The 13140-nt window shown below is 42.6% G+C and overlaps 1 protein-coding gene across 1 annotated transcript in view; it reads left to right on the forward strand.

The window, feature by feature from the left end:
• Positions 1 to 13140, forward strand: part of ABHD12 (abhydrolase domain containing 12, lysophospholipase) — a 37278-nt gene that overhangs the window by 495 nt on the left and 23643 nt on the right. The window lies entirely within an intron of this gene.

The following is a 13140-nucleotide window of genomic DNA, read 5'->3' on the forward strand; positions in this document are numbered from 1 at the left end:
CCCAGCCAGGGATGGGTTTGGTGTTCGTACCTGGGCTCCCTTTGGAACAGGCAGGCGTTCTCCCGAAAAAAGATGGCTAGCACGGAATGCTCCCGTAAGAGAGCGTGTGTGGAGCAGCAGGGCCCTGCAGGTAGGATGTCTGCGTTTTTGGGAGAAGCTGGTGGCTGTCGAAGCGATCTCCTTCTCATAAGTGGATCAGATTTAGGGGTCACTAGGAGAGGCTGACATGTGTGACTCTTTTTTGGAAGGACTTCAGCCGTGGCTTTGTGCCAGCTGTGTTAACGTTTTGTGCGTATTTATAATGGGAAAAATTTTGTGCACCTTTCTAAGAAGACTGTAACAATAGAAGGTGTTTATCACCTGGACCCTTCATGCTATAAGATTTTGGGGGGATGCAATACACCATGAAGACTGCCTCCCTGGCCCTCTGCAGCTGCGAGTCAAGATACATCCTTTTAGTTTCACCTAAACCACTATGGTGGTGTTCTTTGTGTTTTGAAAGAGTGAAGAATGTGTCATGATCAAAATAGCTGTGTAGTTTGGGTAGCTGAAATCAAATCGCTGTGCTTCAGCAATACAGCGGCCAGATTTTAAAAAAGAAAAAAAAAAAGGTGCTTATCAGTGCATTTTCTAGTAAATGAGCTATTGTGGATGTTTCTCTGCTAAATTTTCTGAGATTTTTTTTCTGTTCTCATAGACAAAACTAACGTTTGAAAAGAGCGGTGGATACTTGTCATGCTCAAAGACAGAGGCTTTAGAATGTGATTTCTTTTATTGGGTAATAGCCATTTAATTCTGTGCCCTGGAGGTAAACCTTTGGGATGCTGTCACTGCTCTGTACATGTTGTGACAAGCTTTTGCTAATTGTAAATGGCGCCGAGTTGATCTCTCAGTTTCCATGACTGTGCAGTGGATCAAACTGCAACAGTGCTCTGCTTTTATAACATTTTAAAATTTGGAGTATCTATTCTCTTTGTCCAAGTGGATGTCTTTCTAGACCAGCGGCACTATAGTGATGGCTTGCCGGCTTCTTCAGCCTTATGAATGGCACTCAAGTACCTTTTACTCAAATGGAAATTCTCTGTCGGTGGTGAGCACTGAGCAAGCCCTGAGAGCTCTGAGTGCAGGCTGTTGGCTTGGTCTGGCAGGCACCTGCTTTGTGGATCCCAGACACAGCACAGCTGTATTGGAAGACCAAGCTAAAAATAGAGAGAGCACATCCTGCCTGCAAAAAATTTTCTTGCATTTATTTCTCCATTTACACGTTTGAAAATGGTCGGCAGTCAAGCTTTCCTTGTTTTTCTCCATATTCAGCTTTTGAAACCTGTTTCAGAAATTCCTGAAGTCCTACATGGATTCTGGCCCTTCCCCCCTTTCTGTCCCCCACCTCCCTCTGTCCTTTTTGGGTCAGGTACTATATTCCACACAGCAGTGTTTCTCAAACTCGTGACATTGTAGGAAAATCTTGTTTGAAGCTGGCTTTTCCTTTTCCACATTTTGAAATATCTGCATTTCTGTGATTTTTTTTTTCATGCTGTCCTGTGTTGTCTGCCTTTCTAACTGACTTTCAGTGGACCTTCTCTGACTTCCTCACCTTGTGAGCCTTCAGACAGTGATTTGTGGGCAAAGTATCTCTCTCTGCCAATACCTTCCAGCAGTGTTTTTTTATGGGATAACAAACACACTGCTGAACTGTGAATCTGAGCGTGCAGGAAGGGGAGGTCCAGGCAGAAGAAGGTATGATGCCCAGAGATAAGGTTCTTGTCCAGAGCAACCACCCTGAGTTGAGTCAGCCAGTATCCTAGCTCCATATCCCACCTTTGGAGACAGCAGGGAATGTTTAAGGAAGAAGATGAGGGTATGTATGCAGTGACCTCCCTTGGGTGGTTACCCTGGCTGTGGCCAACATGTTGCTCTTGACCGTCTAGCTCCTCATATTTTAACATTCAAGGTCATGCTGTTATTGCAGCGTTCCTTGTACTGCTGGAAATAAAAGTAGTGTTTGATTGTTGTTTTCAATGGGTTGCATCAGTTTTAGTCCCCAGCTTACCGAAGCTGTAAGGTGAAAATTCAGCTGCAAGGTTTCTGGGATGGTGGAGGTGGCATAATATCTGAAACTGGAGATTTGTACCACAGCAGAGTATTCTTAGCTTGCTCCTTGATGAAATAGTTAAAATGAACACCTGGATGCTGTGTGAAAGGGGAAGTTGGGCTGTCTGCATTTCATGCTGCTGTTCTTCAGCCTCTGCAGACTTGCAGAAGCAGCACAGGCTTGGCTTCATCCTGTGGCTTTCCATCTCTTTTTTGTAAATGATACAAGCCACTAGCTAGGAAGGCAAACCAATCCCTGGCTGCCTAGTTGTGCAGCCAAGGGCTGATCGTGTGGCATATTCCATGGGTCAGGAGCACAGGCTGGGGGGGCTGCAGAGTGTCTGTAGCTGCAGCAGTGACCAGCAGGCTGTGGAGCAGCAGCAGGGCTGCTCTGTGCCCTTCTCCAGCACCAGCTTTTCCTGCTCACACCCAGCTCCTCGGAAAAGGCTGAACAGCACTGTAGGTGATGCTTATGGAATTTACTACCCGCAGCAGTTTGTTCTTGCGGCAGTGTTTTTGACTTTTACCAGCACTGCGTTTGGCTCTCAGTTTTTGTTCAGTCATACCATCACAATGTGCTCATTCATGCAGGAGCTGAAACTCATTCTAAAGAGGTGGCTGTGCATTTTGACTGGCAACTACTCTCTTACAGAAAGAGTGTGCATTTGCTTCAAAGTGTAATGGAGATGGATAGCTGATAAATAAGATTTATGTGGCTTTGGCTACTACATGGTACAGTCGGTGTGGCTTTTTTTAAGTGGTTTACAACCAGAAATGAACAAATATTGGTATTTCCACTTTCTTCCATAGATAACAGTAAAATCTAATATGATGGTTACCTAAGCACTTTAAAAGTTGCTCCTTTAGAAGTGTGTGAATGATTTTTTTTTAAAGGAGTTGTTTTGTCTGAAATCATTAAATGCAATAATGAAGTAAATCGAGAAGTAATAAGCAGTGCTTGCTTTTCCTGCTATGTGTGTTTTGAGTGGATAGCCATTCCTCTAATATTTCTGTTGTGAGGCATTTTCCAGGTGACAGTGTTGGAAGTGCTAGATGGATATTACCCATTGTGTTTTGGGTACTTGCCGTGACTCATTTTTGTGGCCGTTGGCTGTGATGTTCTGAGGAAATGTGTTTGAGCAGCTATAGATCTGGAAAACCTTTATGTGGGAGTACAGAGAGTAGAGAAAATCAAATGAGCTTAATACTGGCATTAGATACCAGAGCAAATTCTCCTATCTCATTTCTGCTGAACCCTGATCCTGGTGATAAAAAGTCACATGCATGTTACCCTTCCCTCCTGTGACCTCATGGTTATCAGATCTTCTTTTAATCCTAATCAATAGCCAGACTATAGACGTGAAGTGTGAATTTTACCATTCTCCAATTCTCCTACAAACACTTATGTTAAAAAAAACTGGTTCATGTCTCTCTGCGTGCTGTGGAGCAGTGAAGCACATCAAATCCCGTGTGTGTGAGCTGTATTCCTTGGTACTTCTGTGCTCTGCCTTGCTGGAGAAGCTGCTGTCCCTGGTACCTTTGCTCCTGGAGACCCCCAGCTGCTGGCACAAATCCCTGCAGGGGTGTTTTGGGGACCCTCCTGCTGGCTGTCCAGCATCCCACAAGCTGGATATTTTTGGACTGACCCTACAGTTCGGTGTAGTTTCAGTTCCACTGTAGTCAGCCTTGTTCTTGTTTGTTGTGGTGCAGCTTTCTCGGTGCTTTCTCGTGGGAGGCAGAAAATGCTGTAAATGTGGCTTTTACAGCATTTCCCAGCTATTTTATGAAAATGCAGGGAAGTGCTGAAGGGAAGAGGCTGCTCATGTCTTGCCCTCTGATGCAGCTGAATTTTTGTGTAACAGTGTGTGTGCTCAGGGATGTCAGATGTGATGTGTGGTGACCCTTGGTGCCATCCTGCCCCAGGTGCTTCACACCTTCCTATATCTCTTTGGATTTCACCAGTATCTTCCCCCTGACAGAAAACTTGGCCATGTCTGTTATCTGCCCCTGTGTCCTCTCAGTGCCCCATCCTTATATCTCTAGACCTTTCTCCTGATGTTACTTTTTTGGAAGCATTTGCAGAGTCTTTTATGATTATTCCAGTCTGTTCCATTGTAGCAGAGATGACAAATACTTGAATTGTTCTCCTGCAAGTTTTCATCAATATATTTAAGGGTTTTTTTTCCTCAAGTGGGTTTTATGCTATTGTCTCTCTTAATTGCTGTCTTCAGGTTAAACCAATTGCTTGTCAGGGCTTTCAAAAGAGGAAAGAGGCTGCCTGCCTAGAGATATTTCATCAATCATGCAGCTTTTTCACCAGTTCCACCTTCCTACTGGGTAACTGCCTCTATTTCAGTTCTTGAGCTGAGTTCACAAAGGAGCTGTGAAATGGTTTCCAGTTGCTTTCTTTCATAGTAAATACAGGTTGAATCATAGTCCCTCCTATGGGTAAAATATGAAAAAGCAGTTTCCTTTGTGTGAGGACTTTTTTTAGTGTGTGGGGCTCTTTTATGTTTTTTTGTTATTAGTTGTGTTGGGTTTTTTTTGGTTTTGTTTTTTTTGCAGTTCTCTTGAAGAGCATGCACAGTAATATTTTGCTCAGATATGTCAAAAATGGGGTTGTGTAACTTTTTCCACGTATGTCTGCCTTTTTAAATTATTATTTTTTTAAAGTTATTTATTTGAATGGTATTACAGTAGCTCTGCCTCCTGTTTTGTCATGTGCATTCTCAGCCATTTTGGAAGCTTATGGCTTGGGAATTATTATTATGGCCTCTGAATTGCTCTGGTTGCCAATTTGGGGAATTAGGAATTTGTTCTCTGCAGCATCTTCCCAGTTTGTTCATATTTTCCAGCCATTTTAATTCTCTCTCCTTGTGCTCATCTTCTCTCCACTTTTTCTCAAAGACACATTAGTCATTCGGCAAAAATAGCAATATTCCTTCAATTGGGGAATTACTAGTTTTATTACTGTGGGTTGTTTTAATTTCAGATTTTTTTTTATTTAAATATTTGTGAAGCCATTGTGTTGACATATATTAGTTCTGTGCTTCAGTGTGTTGGTGTTAAAGCCTATATTTTTTTCAATGTTTTCATCACGGACTTTGGGGGATTTTTTGGTGTTAAATAGGTGTGGTTTACTCTCTTAATCATTCCTTGAGATTCATATGGATGAAGGATGCTTCCTCCTGCAGGTCTGTCTGTATGATCTAAAATTTCTTTTGTTGGATCCAGTGTACTCACGAGCCTCAATGGATTTTCTGTAATACAGCACAGCATTTTTTCTGCTGCATCTGCTCTTGTGTCTTTTAATCTCTGAGCGGTTTCCTCAAGTCTTTGTGTTTCTCATGGAGACCTCTGCTGAAACAGACACGTTCAGGCTAAAGAGAGTTTGCCCTCTGGTTTTGTGTTGGTCTCCTTGAATTCCTGATTTCCTTGCAGTTCCATATTTCTGACATCGCACTTGCCCCTGGGTTCAGTTGCTCTTCTTTGATGGCTTATGTCTGAATTAATAATTACTGTGGTATTGCTAATTGCTGCTACTTTACAATACTTTCTACTTGGGATGTCAGGATGTGAAATTAGTGAATGGGCTTCTACAGCCATTGCCCTGTAAAACCTGGGGTTTGGTTGTCTCAGTGGGTAGCTGTGCTGTGTCCTGTTGGTGTTGCAGCAGTGGCTGGATCCTGGCATGGGGAGTGAGGGAGTGCAAGCAGGGGAGGTTTACTGAGGGTGTAATGTGAGAGCACTATGTTAATGTAGCCGTGACTGAATCAGTACCACAAGAAGATTAAAAGAAAGTGCTTCAGCTGTATTAAAAGGGTAACAGGAGACCTAGGAGACTTTAAAGCCATTAGCCTGAGGTGGAGTCTGTGCAATTTAAATTGCAAGAGTCAATTTGAAATTCAGTAGAGGAAGGTTTAACAGCTAAGTATATATGCTAATGAAAGTAGATCTGTCCTGTAGAAGGACAGTGTACAATGTGACAAGTTTTTCAGGATTACAGCCTGGTTGATCAAAGTATCAGCAGTAAAATTGTTTCTCCAAAGCCCTTGACTTTGTGCTGTAGTTTATTTTATTGATATTGCTTGCACTGCTAATGGAAAGCATATTATCTCTTGAAAATTGGCTCAAAGGAGAGAGAAACAGCTGGGGAATTATGTGGGATTGATTCTTGGGTTCAAGGGTGTGTAATTTTGTGTATCAACCATGACAAGGATGAGTTGGTTATCAGTTACTATTGATAAGAGTGGGAGGAGGAGGGGGTTGATAAGGCTGATGGATAGGGAAGTCAGCAGTTCAGAGCAGATGGTCAAGTAGTGAAAAGGTCCCTGGGACACAAGTGTAGCTGGCAGGATAGTGAGGGAGAGAGGGGGATAGGAATGGTGACAGAGTGTGAAGCTGATCTAGGTAAGTCACCTCTGTAAGCTGTCATGTGTCCCTGAATATCCCTTACCCAGACAGGGAGGCTGCCATCAGGCTGTGGACTTTTGCCTTGCTGGCACGCATCTCTCCTTCTCTCTCTCTCTCTAAGCAGTTGGTGAAACTAGTGCAACACTTGGCTTCAGAAATTGTCCTCTTTCTTACTGAAGGCAATTCAAGCTTCCAAGCATAATTTCCTAATTTTAGACTCTATCAAGTGCCTTGATCATTCACTGAGCTAACAGGAACTGTGACTATTTACTTTCCAAATCAAAGTGTTTATTTAACCCAGATTTATTTCAAGATTGTAACTCTTGCTGAGAAATAGAGCAATAGAAAAGATTGTTAGACGAGAAGATTAACTTCTAAAACACAAACACTTGAAAACATTCGAGAAGTCTGACAGCTGCCCTTGTTCAAAACTATCTGTCCAATTTGTACCCACTTAAAATGGTTGTTAATTCCTCTTGCAAGAGAGATTAGTGTTGAGTAATAAGGGCCATAAGGTTATGTGAAGCCTCATCTCCCTTTTTATTAAAGGTGTGCAGAATAGAGGATTTCACGTGGCATAACTGAAGAAATACCCTTTTGGAAGGGTACTCTTCAGTGGCATTGTGTAAGCTGAGAGCAGAGAACAGAAAATGCATTTACCCTAACCAGAGCCTGGTTTCCCTTCCCCTGGCAGTAAATCTTCCCCTGGGGTGGCTATTCTGAGGCAGAGGAGCCTACACAAATGAGGATGGTGTAAACTGGAAACTTGGAGTCAGGGCTTCCAGGTTGCAGCATCCTTGCTTGTGGAGCAAAGCGTGTTCAAGGTGTTTAAGAGCTGAATAGATTTCTTGGCATCCTCAGGAAGGGAAGCCTGGCACTCTTTTCTCCCTTAAAGCAGTCCTATCTCACTTTTTGGAGAGTTTTGATTAGTTTCAGAGCAGCTTTAGGAAGCAGGAATAAAGCTGACAATACTGGTTTTATACTGCTGAATGTGAAAACTGTGGATTGCACACAGTCATTGGAAATACCCCATTCTCTTGTTCTTGCAAATCCAGCAGAAATGCAGTGTCTGACCTTTGCTTTCAGTTCTGATAGCCTTGCGCTGTCTCTTATAAAGCATTATTTTATCCCTTTGACTACCAGAGTAGGGACCACGTTTCATTTTGAACTTTGACTGGCTGATGTTAGTGCTGGTGCTCAGAGCATGGTGCTAATGACACCAAGGCTGTAGGATCAATCCCCGTGTGGGTCATTTGCTCAAGAGTCTGACTCAGTGATCCTTGTGTGTTCCTTCCAACCTGGAATATTCTGTGGATCTGTTTCATTTCCCTGCAGTTAAGTGAAAACTCCAACACCTGCTTTTCACCCTGGAGTTTGTTTTCTGGGTTGGCTCTTGAAGGTTTTCTAGTGTTAGCAGTAGCTTTGGTTTTAATTGTCCTTAATTTTTTTAAGCCTTTGTCATTTTGGAGCTCTTTCCTCCACAAGAGGATAGCTAGAGCTGGAATCCCCGAATAAAGCACAGATGAGCACAGAAGCAGATTAATCTGCCTGGCTATAAGCAAAATGACCCCGTGTTCAAACTATATCAGGGCCAGCAGCAGTTCTGTCTCTGCTCCTACATCTGTTCTCTAGCCATGGCTCTTGTTTTATGGCCACACACTGTTTTTTAAGCCTCCCTTTTTAAACGGGTCACAATTTCAGAGGACACAAGGGACTGCCAGCTGAATGTAACTGTGCTGGGCTGACAGTCAGCATATGTAATGTTTTGGCATTGTTTAATGTTCTTGTTTGCTTGTATGCTTCCAACGGGGAACAGTTGGTCTATTGTAATCAAAATGTATTGCTAACGATGTGTTCTGAATCTAAAAGGTGGCAGTATCGCTGCTAACACAAAAACATTCTTTTTCTTCAGGCTTCTGAGAAGGAATGACTGCTGATCCCTCCCAAAAGTAGAGCTTTTTCAGCTGAAAAGTGTAAGATGACCATTTTCATGTATTTGAAAGGAAGAATGTCTACAATGCACAAATGAATCTTTTGCTCAGATGATTTAGGTGAAAGCCAGAGCCACAGAGCCTGCTACTAGTGGTGATTCTCAGGCTGTGTGGCTGCCTCACAAGATCTGCTGTGTGAAAATACAATTTCATGCTTACAAAGCTGTGCTGCTTGGAAATACAGGTCTGTTCCCTCACATGTATCCACCAGAACAAAGAGTGAATCTGGATTTTTGTTCTTGCTGCAAGGTTAACACACACATGCAGTCTGTTGGGTTTACAGCATGCTAACAAGAGGTAATTGGTGGTGGGGGAATTGGCTTGGCTGTGCTGTGTGCTGCCTCAATTATGGCATGCATTCAGCAGGTGAGTGGCTCTAAGTGGAGGTTAAGAGCAGTGGTGGAGCTTTATGTGTCTGAACTGGCTCTGCTCCTGAGCCTTTGCTGGTGCTCCTCCCCATGAAGGTGAGTGTGGCTGGGAGAAATGAGATTTCCTGCCCCAATAAAAACCAGACTTGGCTGGTCTCGAGCTTCTGTTTTGCACATCCCGTGCTGTTTCAGGCTTTTGGTGTTTATGTTCTGTTTTTTCTTTCATTAGCAGACAGCTAATGTGTTCCCCAGCTCACGGAGTAGTGAGAGAGCCGTGCCTTTAATATAAACCAGCTGTCAGCTGTGAAATGAGTAGAGAACTTAAGAATTCGGTGAACACTGTGCTTGCCATTGCAGTTGTATCTCAATGCCAAGCTCGACTGAAACCTAATGTGGGTGACTTTAGATTTGATTAGTGTCAGCAGCATTGCTGGGGAGCTCTGGAGCAAGTATGTTCTTAGAATTTAAACAAGGTTCGTACTGGGAAGGTTTTGGCACAAACGAAGAGGGTGGTGTTGCAGAAGATGTGTTCAGGAAAAGTCAACAACCTTAAAACCATAATCCCCAAGCCTGCTCTTCTGTCCCAAAAGTCAATTGTTCAGTTCCTGAGGGTTTAAATATTCGTTGTTTGCTACATACTTAGAATGGCAGCAGCATCTGCCCCTTCCTTTTTAAAATGTAGCTTTCAGGTTAATCTTGTCACACACAGCTCACACTAATGCTAATACCAGTGTACCCAAGCATTGAGAAGTAACATAGTTGCTGCTTAGGCCATGCTGTCAGCATATATTTTAAATAAGTTGGTGCTGTTTTGCCAAATGTTTAGTCCATTCTTGTCTCCTGGCCTGTGAAACATGTAGATTTCATGCTATTGGAATGTTAAGTTATCAAGACTAATGTTCCAAGCTCCTATCCTTCAAAGGATGTGCCAATGCATAGTGATTTAATCAGACAAGCTGTGTTATTATTGCACTTAGGATACTCAGTTTAGACAGTGGTTGTGGAGAGCCCAAGCCATGGCATTGGGAAGGGATGGGGTGCTGATGGGGAGGAGTTAGATGGTTAGATGTTCCATGTCCCTGTCCTGTTAAATGCTTGTGAGAGCCTTTCCCTTCCTGCTTCATTTGTTCTGCTTTTTGCAAGTGTGTTCTACGGACAAAGACCCATACATTACCTGCAAGCTGCTCTGCTATTTCTGCTTGTTAATGCTGTACACTGCCTTGCCTTTCCCTCCCTTCATGGGCTTGTTTTTGTTTTTTCCTGCCACGCTCTGAGTCCTGGCATAACCTTTGCTGGCATTTCAGTGCTATCGACCGACTGATCAGCAGTGCTTTCCTCTTACCCTGAACGCTGATGCCACATTTCCCCCACTTGATGCATCAGGATCTCGATTCTTTCAGGTCCTACCCATGATCTTTCCTTCTTCTCCAAGCTGAGATGTGATCGTGAGGGTCTCAATGGTTGGAGCTTGATGGCCCCTCCTGAAAAACTCAATTAATTGAGATGCTCTGCTTTACTTTGCAGTTTTAGGTCTTTCCCTCCAAGAGATATAATCTTGACTGGATAGATGGCTTGCTGCTTACTGTTTTAAGTTAATTCTTAATCACTTGTTATTAATCAGAAGGAGGCACAGAAGCAGTCTGTGAGTCTGGGCTGTAAGAGGGGAATGAGATGTTGAAGTGAGAGACTGTGGGGGAATTTGGGAGCTTAAAGTTTCAGACCTCACCTGCATTCAGACAACTGGAACAACACTGAAGCTCTAACCCAGCCAAAAGGTGATGCTGTGCAGGCTTTGTGGGAACAGATAGTTTGGAATAAAGGGAGGGTAAGGAATGTGTCTAGGGCGGTGCTTGTACAATCTCTGTAAGCTGATGCCATGGCCAGAAGAAGAGGTCCTGGAGGCTCTTTCTTTGGAACCTTCCTATGTATTTTTACCACAGCTACCAAACCATCTTCACAAATGTACCTCTTTGAAAAGCTGTTTTTATGTGTATTTGCATGTATCTGTTACAATGCAGATACAGGGTTGGGTCTTTTCTACCATGAACAACTTTTGTGGCCCCACTAACCAGTGCCAGCTTCAGGCTGTGTGGGTGTGGAAGTGAATGAAAGGTGGGATAAACTTTATGGTTTACTCCTGGAGAGCTTGTCAAATGAACTGAGGTAACTTCTGACTGCAGGTGACGTGGGGGGATATTTAAAGATGATAAAAGTCCAGAGGGCCTCACTGAAAGCAGCATCAGTAGTCATTTGACTGATGTTAGATGGGGCATTTTTAATGGAAAATAAGTTCTTAAAGTTCTATGCTTGTTGGCATACAAAGTATTGTGATTGTGTTTGCTGACATGCTGGAGCTGTGCATGAAGCTTTTGTGGTCTGTTTGTGATAGTGCTATAAACACAGAAATAAGTTAGTGCTTTTGATAGCTTTCTGCTGTGCTTTTGACATACAACATCCCAATCAGCAAAAAAAAAAAAAAAATCTATAGTAGCAGCAAAGAAGAATAAACTTCAGTAGCCACCAATGTTTGTTGTTAGAACTGTTTGTTAGCATTTGGCAGGAGATTCAAAGTTTTATGGGTGTATTGACATCTTGTAATTTTTGAGTTTTGAGTTTTTCCCTCTGTTGGGCCACCTTAATTTTCCATCCCTGATGGTGGCATGTCTGTTTAAAAAATAAGCTGTCACAATATTCTGAGAAACCTGAAGGTAGAGCTTGCATGTTTGGAAATATTATCAAAAAGGTCAGCTTGTTTTTCTTTTGTCTTTTGGGGGTTTTTTTTAAAATGAAAACCCATAGGCTTTAAATTTGTTGCCATTCCCCCACCTTATTAAACCCATTATTCCTGTTAATTTGTCTTTTAATTTAAAGAGAAATAGCAGAGCATCCCAAATCTTTGTTTCTGGGTACAGTCAGACTATGGAGTGCCGTAGCTTTTCCTGGGCTGGGTCTCTGCTGATGGAGGCTTGACTACCTTGCTTTGTCCCAGTTTTTTAAGGCAAATATTTAAGAAGATTTGCTTAATGTTTTATTCACCTCTTTCCTCCACTTTTCCATTGATGCAAATAGGAACATTAAGTCTCTTTAAACAGATGTTGAGATTTGGATATCTTTTTCTTTCTCTGCCTAGTGGGCAAATTATTCAGCTTTCTATGTATTTCTGATAGCCTTTTTTTTTTTTTTCCTGTGAAAAATCACTGTTCAGTGAGAATGCAGCTGGCCTGTTTTTTTTGCATGAACCTGGCAAACTTTACCCCATTCAGCTCAGCTCTGGGTCACCAGAGGGAGTTTGTGAAGCGTGGGCTGTCACAGTTTGCCAAGTGTTTGTGGGAGGAATTAAGCAGCAGCTGTGTAAGGTGGTGTGTCCCTTCTAGAATGAGGAGAAGGGACTGGGTGACTTCTTGGGATTTTCTGTAGCCTCTTTGCTGTTCATGTTCAGTCCCTGATTTCAAATGCTTATTTTAAGTCAAGTGATGAACATTTTGGATGCTCCAGTGATGAGAGTGGTAGGATCAGGTCTAAATTTGCCTGTTGCATCTTCTCTACCTTTGATGGCATAGAACAGTAATGTACCTTGTATTAATTGACTGATACTTCCAGACAACAGATCCAACAACTCTTGGTGTTAATGCTTGGGTTTACATGCATGGATTTGTACTTGAATTGTAGAAGCTGTCAAAGAACAAATAAGGTACCCAGACTTTCCTACCTCATCCCAACAGCTGAGAGATCAGATTGTCTTTTGAAACATCAAAAAGCAAATCATGTCTGTGAAAGACATGGCATGTGTCAGTAACAATTTATTCCACTGCTGGATGCCTGAAAAACTGCTGAGTCCTTTATCCTTATAAAAATATGTTCTGTATGGCTCTGTGCAATAGAGTACCTTCATTATTTTGAATAAGTGATACGTTTGTTTTAGCCCCAGCTGTCGACTCAGGACCATTCAGCTGCTTGGAATAATCACATTTTAACACTAGTAGTTGTCTTCCTGAGTAATCCAGTGATTATTTAGGAAAACAAGCACCATCACTTTGAATATCCCTCCTTTCCTACTTCTTTCCTCAGCTATGTGTGCTGATCCATGATGCCATATGGTCTGGAATATCCCTTTGGTCAGTTGGGGCCAGCTGTTCCAGCTGTGTCCTTTCCCATCTTCTTGTGCACCCCCAGCCTCCCTTCTGGTGGGGTAGTGCTATAATGCAGTTTAGTTTTTGGAAGGGAGACTAGAATATTTCTTCAGAAGGAGCAGAGGTTCAAGGTTTTAAGGAACTTTT

The sequence above is a fragment of the Catharus ustulatus genome, chromosome 3 (assembly GCF_009819885.2).
Source record: "Catharus ustulatus isolate bCatUst1 chromosome 3, bCatUst1.pri.v2, whole genome shotgun sequence".
Lineage (NCBI taxonomy): Eukaryota > Metazoa > Chordata > Aves > Passeriformes > Turdidae > Catharus > Catharus ustulatus.